Below are 10,854 nucleotides of genomic sequence, written 5' to 3'. Positions count from 1 at the left end.
CCATCTGGATGGATTATTTATCCATCAGATTATTGATGAAACGTATGTTCTTATCTATTAATCAAGAGACCAGGAAAGATAATTCAGTATTTGGAAGGAAATTGTTTGAGGCTGATGTTCTTAAATAATGAATCCAAGAAGATCATTATCATCCAGGAAAAAACAACAACAACACCAACAACAAAATTCTTCAGGGCACTCAGTGAGTTATTTGATTCCCCTTTGGATACATCCAGAAGAGTTTTTGACAGGGATTCTTATTATATAAAAATAGCCACTCTGCTCCAAAGGGTCAAAATCACAGTCTAATGAAGTAAACAATTCTTATCCATAAATCTGATAGCTATTACTAAACAAAAAACAAAAAATGACTTCTTTGCAATTGACAAGAGGAAACCTTTAGAGTGCTATATTGCACCACTCTTTTAATCCTTCTAGGCTATATCTCAGAGTAGATCAGGGTGATATATAAAACATTCTAAGTAAGAAAGTAGAGAAAAAGCAATGTCTGTGATATAATTAATGAGGATAGGGTCTGAAACATTATACAGAAATCTGAGCTGAAGTACCAAAGGCAACTTAATAACAGAATTCAGATCAGGAATTTAATTAAGCATCATGCATTTGAATGACCAATATGATCACATCTGGGTATTCCCTCATGCATAGATCCACTAGAAATAAAATCCAAGATTTAAGACTCTATGTAACTAAGCATTCATTCAAAAGCATATACCACAAAGATGGCAAAGAGGTTAGATACTTGAAACTGACCATTCATTAATATGTATGCATGTGTGTGTGTGTTGCCCTGCAACTATATGAAATACAAAAACAAAAGATATTTAATCAAACATCAAAGGAAATAAAGGTGAGACAAGAAAAATATTATCTAACAAGTTACATACATTTTCCTTAATAGGAAAGGGAATTTAAAATGGGAAGAAAAAGATACAAATGATCAGAAATAACACATAAATGGCATGAGTACAAAGCAAAAGTATCTGACCAGGAAACATGTAAAAGGGTCACTCAGGGAAAGAAATAACAGGTGTGGCCAGGAGACATGTGACTGGGTACTTCTGATCTTGCATGGAGACATGTTGCCTTATCATAACTTTGAATGCTGTCTGCATTCTCTGCAGAGACATATCTTTAAGTAAACTTAGATTGCAAGCCATGCTTCTTCAATATTTTGACATAAGTAATTTCATCTTGGAAATTGTTCTCCATTTTATCCATAGTGAAGAAGCAACTACTCCTCAAATTTCATTACATTTTTAAAATGTCTGTATTTGTCCTTAGTACTAAGCTACTAAAACATTTTTTTGAGGGTGGGTGTGTTTTAGATCACCCTTTAAAGATAATCCTGATAGAAGTTAGCTATTATATATTCTTAAAGGGCATATAATCCTTTAGTCAAGGCTTTCATTCACATAGCTAATGAAAACTTTAAAGTTAAAAGAGAGGGGAACTGCTATCTTAAAAGTGTCCAAATGATCACATATTTTGTGGCTTCTGAATTACTCTAATGGATTTTTACTGAATCATTGTTTTTAATCACAATAGCTCATGTTGCTTTCTGATCAGGAAATCCAATACAGCAAACATGGAAGACATGTTGACAGAAGACTTTCCTTTTGTGCCCCTTAGCCACTGTGAAAGTGAAAGAAAATCTTTACAAATCTGTTCAAGGGATTTAAAGGAACATTATCTGTAGGGTCCCCAATCTGGATTTGAGGTATCTATGTTTTGTTGTTGTTGGTGGTGTTTTCTAATTTGTTCTAATGGTTCAATAAGGACCTAATTCTTATTTTGGTTTATTTCTGTTTTTGTAAGAACCAGCTGTTTGACATAGCAAAGGATCCTTATGTCTTTATTGTTTGTGTACACAGGAATACAGTAAAAAGAAAATGATTAATCTTTTTCAGTGATCTTATTTCAGAAAGATTTGTCTGGTTTATTTTATACTATCTTCTTCTTGAGAAAGCATAGATGTAATAGCACAGTGCTTCCCCTACTCTCTGATTTATGAATCATTAATCAGCTTTCCTCAGCTTAGTATTTTCTTAATAGGCATAGAATTGTTTCCTTAGTGGATAATTGTATAGATGGAGACTCTGATTATGGAATGAGCCTTGGAAAAGGGAGGAATTCGGATTCCTGTCTTATTTGGACCTTACTATGGGCAGAAATACCAGTCTGTCCTTTCCTTAGGGAAAAAGATAATAACTAAAACAAATGAAGAGTATATGGCTGCAAAACTCATCTTCCTCATGGATCTGTTAATGTAATTGTTAACACTTCTCTTCCTTCTACTTCCCTTGTATATCTTTAGTTTCCTATTTTGGATGCTGCTTGGCCTGAGTCAAATAAAGCCTTTTGGGGAGGAAACAAAATGTATGCATCTTCCCTGTGTCTTCCTGTATAAGGGGACAGGTTTCTTTAATTATGAAATTCTATTGCAAATGTGTTGAGTTCTATTTCACCTTAAGGGGAAAAAAAATTAGAAAAAAAATGAATGATTCATCATCTTCCAAGATTACACATTTCCAAGATAAGTGGAATTGGTAAGGAGAAGTTAGTAAAAGTAAAACTAAATTTTGAACATATCATTAAAAAAAGAAAAGAAAAGAAAGAAACTCCCTCACAGAGTTAATGAAAACTTCAAAGTTAAAAGAGAAGATATGTCACTGGTCTTACTATCTTCACATCCCTGTGCTAGGCAAAAATGTGTCTGTTCTCTGTTACAATATCTCTATTATATGTATTTATTGGTCTTTTGGCCAAAGAGATATTCTCTGTTACCGTTTGCAGGGTTATATTCCTCTAGAATCCATGAAAGAGAAAGATACAACTATTATATGGAAAATCAATAATTATGAATCATCACATCTACTCAACTCTGTGATGCTGTGGATAGAGCAACAGGTTTGAAATCAAAAAGACCTTAGTTCAAATCTTGCCTGAGATGATTATGAGTGATGTGATCCTGATCAAGTTGTTTAACTTCTATTTGTTTGCTTCTGTGTCTTCGTATTTAAATTGGGATAATAATAACATGCACCTCCCAGTGTTGGGAGAGGAACAAATCTGTCCTCTTATACAGGAAGACACAGGGGAAGATGCATACATTTTGTTTCCTCCCCAAATGGGACAAAAAATTGTAAAGCTATTTAGCACACTCTGCCACATAGTAAGTACTATATAATATATTACATAATATACATATATATGTAATATAACTTCATAAATTATTATTTTTAGTCAGAAAGAAAATAAGAAAATCTATCAGAATTTCCAGACTGGGAATGTATATTTTATATGTCTATGTTTAATCTGCATTCGAAATCCAAAATACTAAAACCTTTGTTACCTAAGGATTCACAAATTCACTGCCACTCCCTAATTGGGAATCTATGTCACCACAATTTATTGTGCCAAAATATATATACATATAAATACAAAGACACGAATCATGTAAATACTATAGTAATAAGGCAAGTCTAAATAATTAATATATAAAATCAATCTTATCTGATTGTCTTGCAATTCAAATTGGGGAAGGATAAAATCTAATAGAAGTCAAAGCCACCACACAACTAATGAAAACTTGCTTGAGTATATTTGCATATAAACATTGGCAACAAAATCTCCATGATTTTTTAAAAATTTTCTTTCCTCTGTCATGAAAATTATTTTTTCTCCATGAAAATAAAGAGATCTGATAGGAAATAGAGTTGGAAAATATGAGCTGATATCTGAATAATAGAGAGAGTTTGTAAAAAGGCATAAGGTTTCTTTGGAAGAGCTGGTATGTTTTTATACCTGCAAATGTGAAGCTTTTCCATAACCAGTGAATCAGATTACAGTACAGACTTTGATTTCTCCCATTTCTTCATCACCTAACCTCCCATAAATGAATTATTACCTGAAGAAATCACTCTGAGGAGTCCAGTGAACTTGACTCTGGTTCCTGGCAAAATTCTGGTATGTATCATTTGGAAGAGAACTCATTGACATACAATAGTGGAAACACTGATCCCAAAAAGCCAACATGGTTTCATTTTTTTTTTAAAATACCTTTTTTATTTACAAGTTATATGCATAGGTAATTTTATAGCATTGACAATTGCCAAACTTTTTGTTCCAATTTTTCCCCTCCTTCCCCCCCTCCTGTCCCCCTGATGGCAAGTTGACCAATACATGTTAAATACAACACGGTTTTATTAAGAATAAGTCATACCTGACTAAACTTATTCAATTATTTAAGGTTACTAAATTGTGAGTTCAGGGGAATACTTTAGAAATAATTATGTGTTTTGTCCAGATTTTTACATTTATAACATTCTCACAATTTTTTCTCATGGAAATTATGGGTAGGAGGTGGTTTAAGTAAAGGTAATAAATGGGTAAGGTCTGTTTAATAGCTGGGCCTAAACAGTTGTTCCTAATAATGTGTGACTTTTAAATTTAAAGTTTTCAAGTTAAATGTCCCAGGGACCTTCACTTAGACTTATAGTATTTAGTATTGATATCAGTGATTTAGAACAAGGCAGAGATGACATATAAATCAAATTTGGCTGGGGGCGGAGCCAAGATGGCGGAGAAGACACACGCGACTTTCTAAGCTCTTCTCTTACCCTCTTTATCAATATTATATCGAGCCTCAAAAATAGTCTTGACTGCTACAATTCGTAAAGATAAGAAGTAGAACAACTCACCGGCCCGAAGAAAATCTGCAGTCTCCCCAAAAAAGGTTGGTTCCGGGGCCAGGGGGGAGATCGGCGCAGACGGGGAGAGAAATTAGGTTACGAGGAGAGTCTCAAACCGAGGGTGAAGGCACAGATCTCAGCACAAGGGCACAGCCCCAACCCGCAGTACGGGCTTTTCCTTGGGGCAGTTGTGATCCTGCACTGCAGGAGGACTCAGCCCGGGTTAGCCTCCAATCTGCCCAGTGGTGAGCTCCGCTTGGGGCCATAGAGCTTTTCCAGGGCCGATTTGCATTGGGCAGAGACACTGGGGCAGAGTTTGCGGCGGTCTGTGGCCTGCGGTCAGCTGCTAATACTCACAGTCACACAAGAGGCTCCGGCCTGGGGCAGTGACACTTTCACCCCTTAGTCTCTAGCCGAGGGCAATCACTAACCCACTCAGCCCTACTAAGCAGTTTGATAGCTTGGCCAGTGCTGAATCCACTTCCTGTTGGGGGAAGGGAAATCTCTCACTCAGAGCACTCCCATACCTCGAAGCTGGAAATTGGTTTACATCTTTCCCTGCTCTGCACAGGAAGCTGGTAACCCCCTTGCCTAGGAGACCTACCCTAAAGGCTTTAAAACATGAATAAAAAGATGAAAAGAACGATCCACAGCTTCTATGCAGAAAAAGAGCAGGTCAGCAAACCTGAAGAGACCTCAAACAGCAAAAATGCATCAGACTGTCCTCCTTTCTGATGCTCCATAAAAAGTGGACTTTTAATAAAAAGTTTTTTTTAAAAAAAACCCCTTAAAAAAAATTAAGATGAATCAAGGATGGAAAAAAAAAATACCTTTAAATTTATTTTTTTGGGAAATAAAAGACCCTGTTAATTTTTTTATAATATAAAAAAGAAATCAAAAGGGGGAGGGAAAAAAGGGGGAAAGGAAAAAACCCCCCAAAAAACCAAAAAAATTTCCCGGGGGGGAAGGGGAAAGGCGGGGAAAATTTTTCAGGTTTCTCAAAGAAAATAAGACAGTTTTAAAAAAACCCCCCTTTTTGGGGGAGGGAAAACGAATAAGGGGAAGGAAGGGGAAACCAAAGGGGGGAGGGAATAAAGAATAACTTTTAAAGGGGTTTTAAGAAAAGGGGGAAGAGGGGGGGGCCGAGCCCGTAAACAAGGGGTTAAGGTGGCAGGAAATACAATTTTAAATTCCCAAAGTTGGAGAACCCCCCTAAAGGGGAAACCAAAAGGGATCCCAAAGTCAAACCCCTTTTGGGAAAAATTTGGGGGCACAAAAAGGTAAAAGGGGGAAAATCTTTCCAATTAACCAAAAAGGGACCACCTTAAGTAAAAAAAAGTAAAAAAGATCAAAAAAAAAAAAAGGTAAACACCTGAAAGGGGATTTAAACAACAAAAAATCAAATCTTATGGAAAAGGGGGAAAAATTTTAAAAAAGAAGTTAAAAAAAAAAAAAAAAAACTTAAAGAAAAACCAACCGACCCAAATGAAAAATCAAAAAAAACTAAGAAAAAAATTAAAAGAAAAAAAAAAAAATACAAGTTGGATTTTGGAAAAAAATTAAGGAGATAAAGGGAAAACCTTTAAGTTATAACCTAAAAATTACCAAAAAGACATAAAAAAACCTCAAAATTAAAGAAAAAGAAAAAAAAATTTTTTTTAAAAAAAAAAAAATTCAAAAAAAGGGGAAAAAACCAAAAATAATTAAACAAACAACCAAAAAATATTTAAAAACAAATTAAAACAATTTAAAAACCAAAAGGGAAATGGAATTTCCCAATAAAAAAAAAATTAAAAAAAATTTAAAACAAAAAACAAAAAAAAAGAAAAATTTAAAAAAAACAAAAAACCAAATTAAAAACTAATCAAAACTAAAAAATTCAAAATTAAAGGGAAAAAAAAAATTTAAAAAAAACAAACAAAAAAAACAAAATTTTCTATAAAAAACCAAAAAAAAAATTTAAAATCAAAAAAAGGGGAAAAATAAAATACTTAAAAGAAAAAGAACTTTAAAGAAAAAATTAAAAAAAAAAGATTTTCCCAAAACTTTTCAAAAATTTAAACCTTAAAAATCCCCAAAAAAAAACCCAAAGCCCAAAAGGGAATAAAAAACCCATTTAAAAAAAGAAAAGAAAAAAAAAAAACTCCAAAAAACAAAACAATTTTAAAAAAAAAACATTTAAAAAATTTCCCCTCTATAAAATTTTATAAAAAAAAAAAAAGAATTAAAAAAATTTTTCTTACAAAAAAAAAACCCTAAAAGGAGGGAAAACAAAAAGAAAATTACAAAAATTTAATAATAAGGGCAAAAATTTAAAAAAAATTTACCAAACAATCATTTATTTAGAAATTTAAAATCAAAACCCCAAAAACTTTTAAAACCAAAAAATAACAACAAACAATGGAAAAAAAGGTCAAAAATTTCAAAAAAGAAAAAAAAATCAAATGATGGTGGCTTAGCTGTACCAGATCTAAAATTATATTATAGAGCAGCAGTTACCAAAACTATTTGGTATTGGCTAAGGAATAGATTAGTTGATCAGTGGAATAGATTAGGTTCAAGGGATAAAACAGTCAACAAATATAGCAACCTAGTCTTTGACAAACCCAAAGATCCCAGCTTTTGGGATAAGAACTTACTGTTTGATAAAAATTGCTGGGAAAATTGGAAACTAATATGGCAGAAACTAGGCATTGATCCATACTTAACGCCGTACACCAAGATAAGGTCAAAATGGGTTCATGACCTAGGCATAAAGAATGAAATTATTAATAAATTAGAGGAACATAGGATAGTTTACCTCTCAGACCTGTGGAAGGGGAAGGTCTTTATGACCAAAGCAGAACTAGAGATCATTACTGATCACAAAATAGAAAATTTCGATTATACCAAACTGAAAAGTTTTTGTACAAACAAAACTAATGCAGACAAGATTAGAAGGGAAGCAATAAACTGGGAAAATATTTTTACAGTCAAAGGTTCTGATAAAGGCCTCATTTCCAAAATATATAGAGAATTAACTCTAATTTATAAAAAATCAAGCCATTCTCCAATTGAAAAATGGTCAAAGGATATGAACAGACAATTCTCAGATGAAGAAATTGAAACTATTTCTAGTCATATGAAAAGATGCTCCAAGTCATTATTAATCAGAGAAATGCAAATTAAGACAACTCTAAGATACCACTACACACCTGTCAGATTGGCTAAGATGACAGGAAAAAATAATGATGATTGTTGGAGGGGATGTGGGAAAACTGGGACATTGATTCATTGTTGGTGGAGTTGTGAACGAATCCAACCATTTTGGAGAGTAGTTTGGAACTATGCTCAAAAAGTTATCAAACTGTGCATACCCTTTGATCCAGCAGTGTTACTACTGGGATTATATCCCAAAGAGATTATAAAGAAGGGAAAGGGACCTGTATGTGCACGAATGTTTGTGGCAGCCCTTTTTGTAGTGGCTAGAAACTGGAAACTGAATGGATGTCCATCAGTTGGAGAATGGCTGAATAAATTGTGGTATATGAAAATTATGGAATATTACTGTTCTGTAAGAAATGACCAACAGGATGATTTCAGAAAGGCCTGGAGAGACTTACACGAACTGATGCTGAGTGAAATGAGCAGGACCAGGAGATCATTATATACTTCAACAACAATACTATATGATGACCAGTTCTGATGGACCAGGCCATCCTCAGCAACGAGATCAACCAAATCATTTCTAATGGAGCAGTAATGAACTGAACTAGCTATGCCCAGAAAAAGAACTCTGGGAGATGACTAAAAACCATTACATTGAATTCCCAATCCCTATATTTATGCACACCTGCATTTTTGATTTCCTTCACAAGCTAATTGTACAATATTTCAGAGTCTGATTCTTTTTGTACAGCAAAATAACGTTTTGGTCATGTATACTTATTGTGTATCTAAGTTATATTTTAATATATTTAACATCTACTGGTCATCCTGCCATCTAGGGGAGGGGGTGGGGGGGTAAGAGGTGAAAAATTGGAACAAGAGGTTTGGCAATTGTTAATGCTGTAAAGTTACCCATGTATATATCCTGTAAATAAAAGGCTATTAAATAAAAAAAAAAAAGAAATTAAAAACAAAAACAAACAAAAAAAAATCAAATTTGAAGATCACAAAGATGGAAGGGATAGTTCACATTCTGCCTAATAATACATTCTTTTATGAGATTGTAAATGGAACTAAGAAATCAATTGACATTCAATAGGTTATTAAACTGCATACTGGAAACCTAAAAGACACAGCCTAGGTATATCATTTTAAGTTAACCAACAAAATATATATGTTTCAAACATGTTATATTTTCCATACATAAATTGTCACATTTAAAACAAATAATACTCATGATTCATAAAGAATATTCAATAAGTAATTGACAGGTAAGTACCTGATTTATTATACTACCAGTCAGTTAAAAAAAAATAAAAATTGATTCCATGTCCCTTCTTGACTCTTTTGTACAATTTCAACCCAACTACACAAATCCAACTTTGAAAAACAAGAGAGCTGTAACTATGTCAGTTGTTGTCACCCATTAAAGTGTGCTTTTTGACTAAGCCATTTAGGCCTTAGCTGATTTGGTGCCTGATTTGGACATCTGTCTGCTTTGGCTTCATTATTTGGGGTTGCTGCCAGATTCTTAATCTACTTTTTTATCCACACTGGCACTTTATTTTCCTTCTCCATTTTCTATATTCAAGTAAATATCCCTGAGATAACTTTGTTTTCTTTTCCTTCATGATTACACTTTTTAAAAAATCATATGAACAATTTATTTTCTTCCCAGCGGCTAGGTTTGCTTCTGCCTTAGTTTTCTCTCTTAGCTCCAGTTTTAATCACTTAAGAATTATTTTGTTGTCAAGAAATGTGAAATTAAGGGGAAAATAGAAATGATAGAAGTCTTTTACAGGGTTACTTCTCTTTCTATAAATCTACTATATTTATAAGAACAAAAATCTATCATGGGTACTTTTAAGTTATATTGGAAATCAACTGAAACTGTGACTACTGCTCTTTGAAGACAAATTTGTATAGCAGCCTAGAATGAGGAAGTCACAACCTACTAAACTTTGATCTATTTCTCAGATACTGCTAAGAAAAGAAGTATCTGACCTGTACTATTACTAGAAGGTCCTCTGCCCCATAAGAAAATGTAATTTACAACTAAAAACATTTGATAATCTCTAGGGAATCCAGGAATCTTTAACTTTTTAGCATCATATACATCTTTAGTACTATGGTGAAACTTGTGAACCCTTTCTTAGAAAAATGCTACTGTATAAAATACATAAAAGCCAAAGAAAACCCAGTCATATAGAAATGCATGTCAATACACAATATGCATGCCTAAGTAATCATTTAGACTCATGTAGCAGATATGAATGTATTTATATTTATGTATGTATATGTGTACACATAATGTGTTTAAATGTACACATTTATAACAAGTTCAAAACACCCAGCTTTATACACCCTTCTGTAATCCAATCTATTCATTTAACAGATGAAGAAACTGAGGTCCAAGAAAGCATAAATAATTTTTTCATGTTCATTAAAAAAAATGGATCAGAGATATGATTCAAACCAAAGTACTAATTCTAATTTCAAAAGCATTTCCATTGTACCAAATTGATTTTGTCTTCTCTAATACCAATTGGTAAAGTCCAATTTTGGAAAGTAAAAGAAATTTTTATATTACATAACCATATTACATATAAATATACCCTCTGTATATAGATATATAGATATACACACATATATATTTATTCAGGCACATATCAAAAATATTGAAGATTTGATTCCAGAACACCATAATAAAGTAAATATTGCAATAAAGCAGGTCAAATGAATTTCTTGGTTTCTCAATGCATATAAAATTTATGTTAACATAAGTTAAGTGATCAATAGTATTGTGTCTAAAAAGTTCATATTTTAATTAAAAATTTTATTGTAGTTCATAGCAAGCTAAAATTTGGTAAACCCCCAAACTGCAGCTTCTGGAATAAGAACTCACTATTTGACAAAAATCTCTGGGAAAACTGGAAAATAATATGTCAGAAATTCGGGATAGTCCTCATATCCCAAATCAAAATAAGGTCAA

Source organism: Sarcophilus harrisii, chromosome 1, assembly GCF_902635505.1.
Source record: "Sarcophilus harrisii chromosome 1, mSarHar1.11, whole genome shotgun sequence".
Lineage (NCBI taxonomy): Eukaryota > Metazoa > Chordata > Mammalia > Dasyuromorphia > Dasyuridae > Sarcophilus > Sarcophilus harrisii.
Note: the sequence above shows the minus strand (reverse complement) of the source record.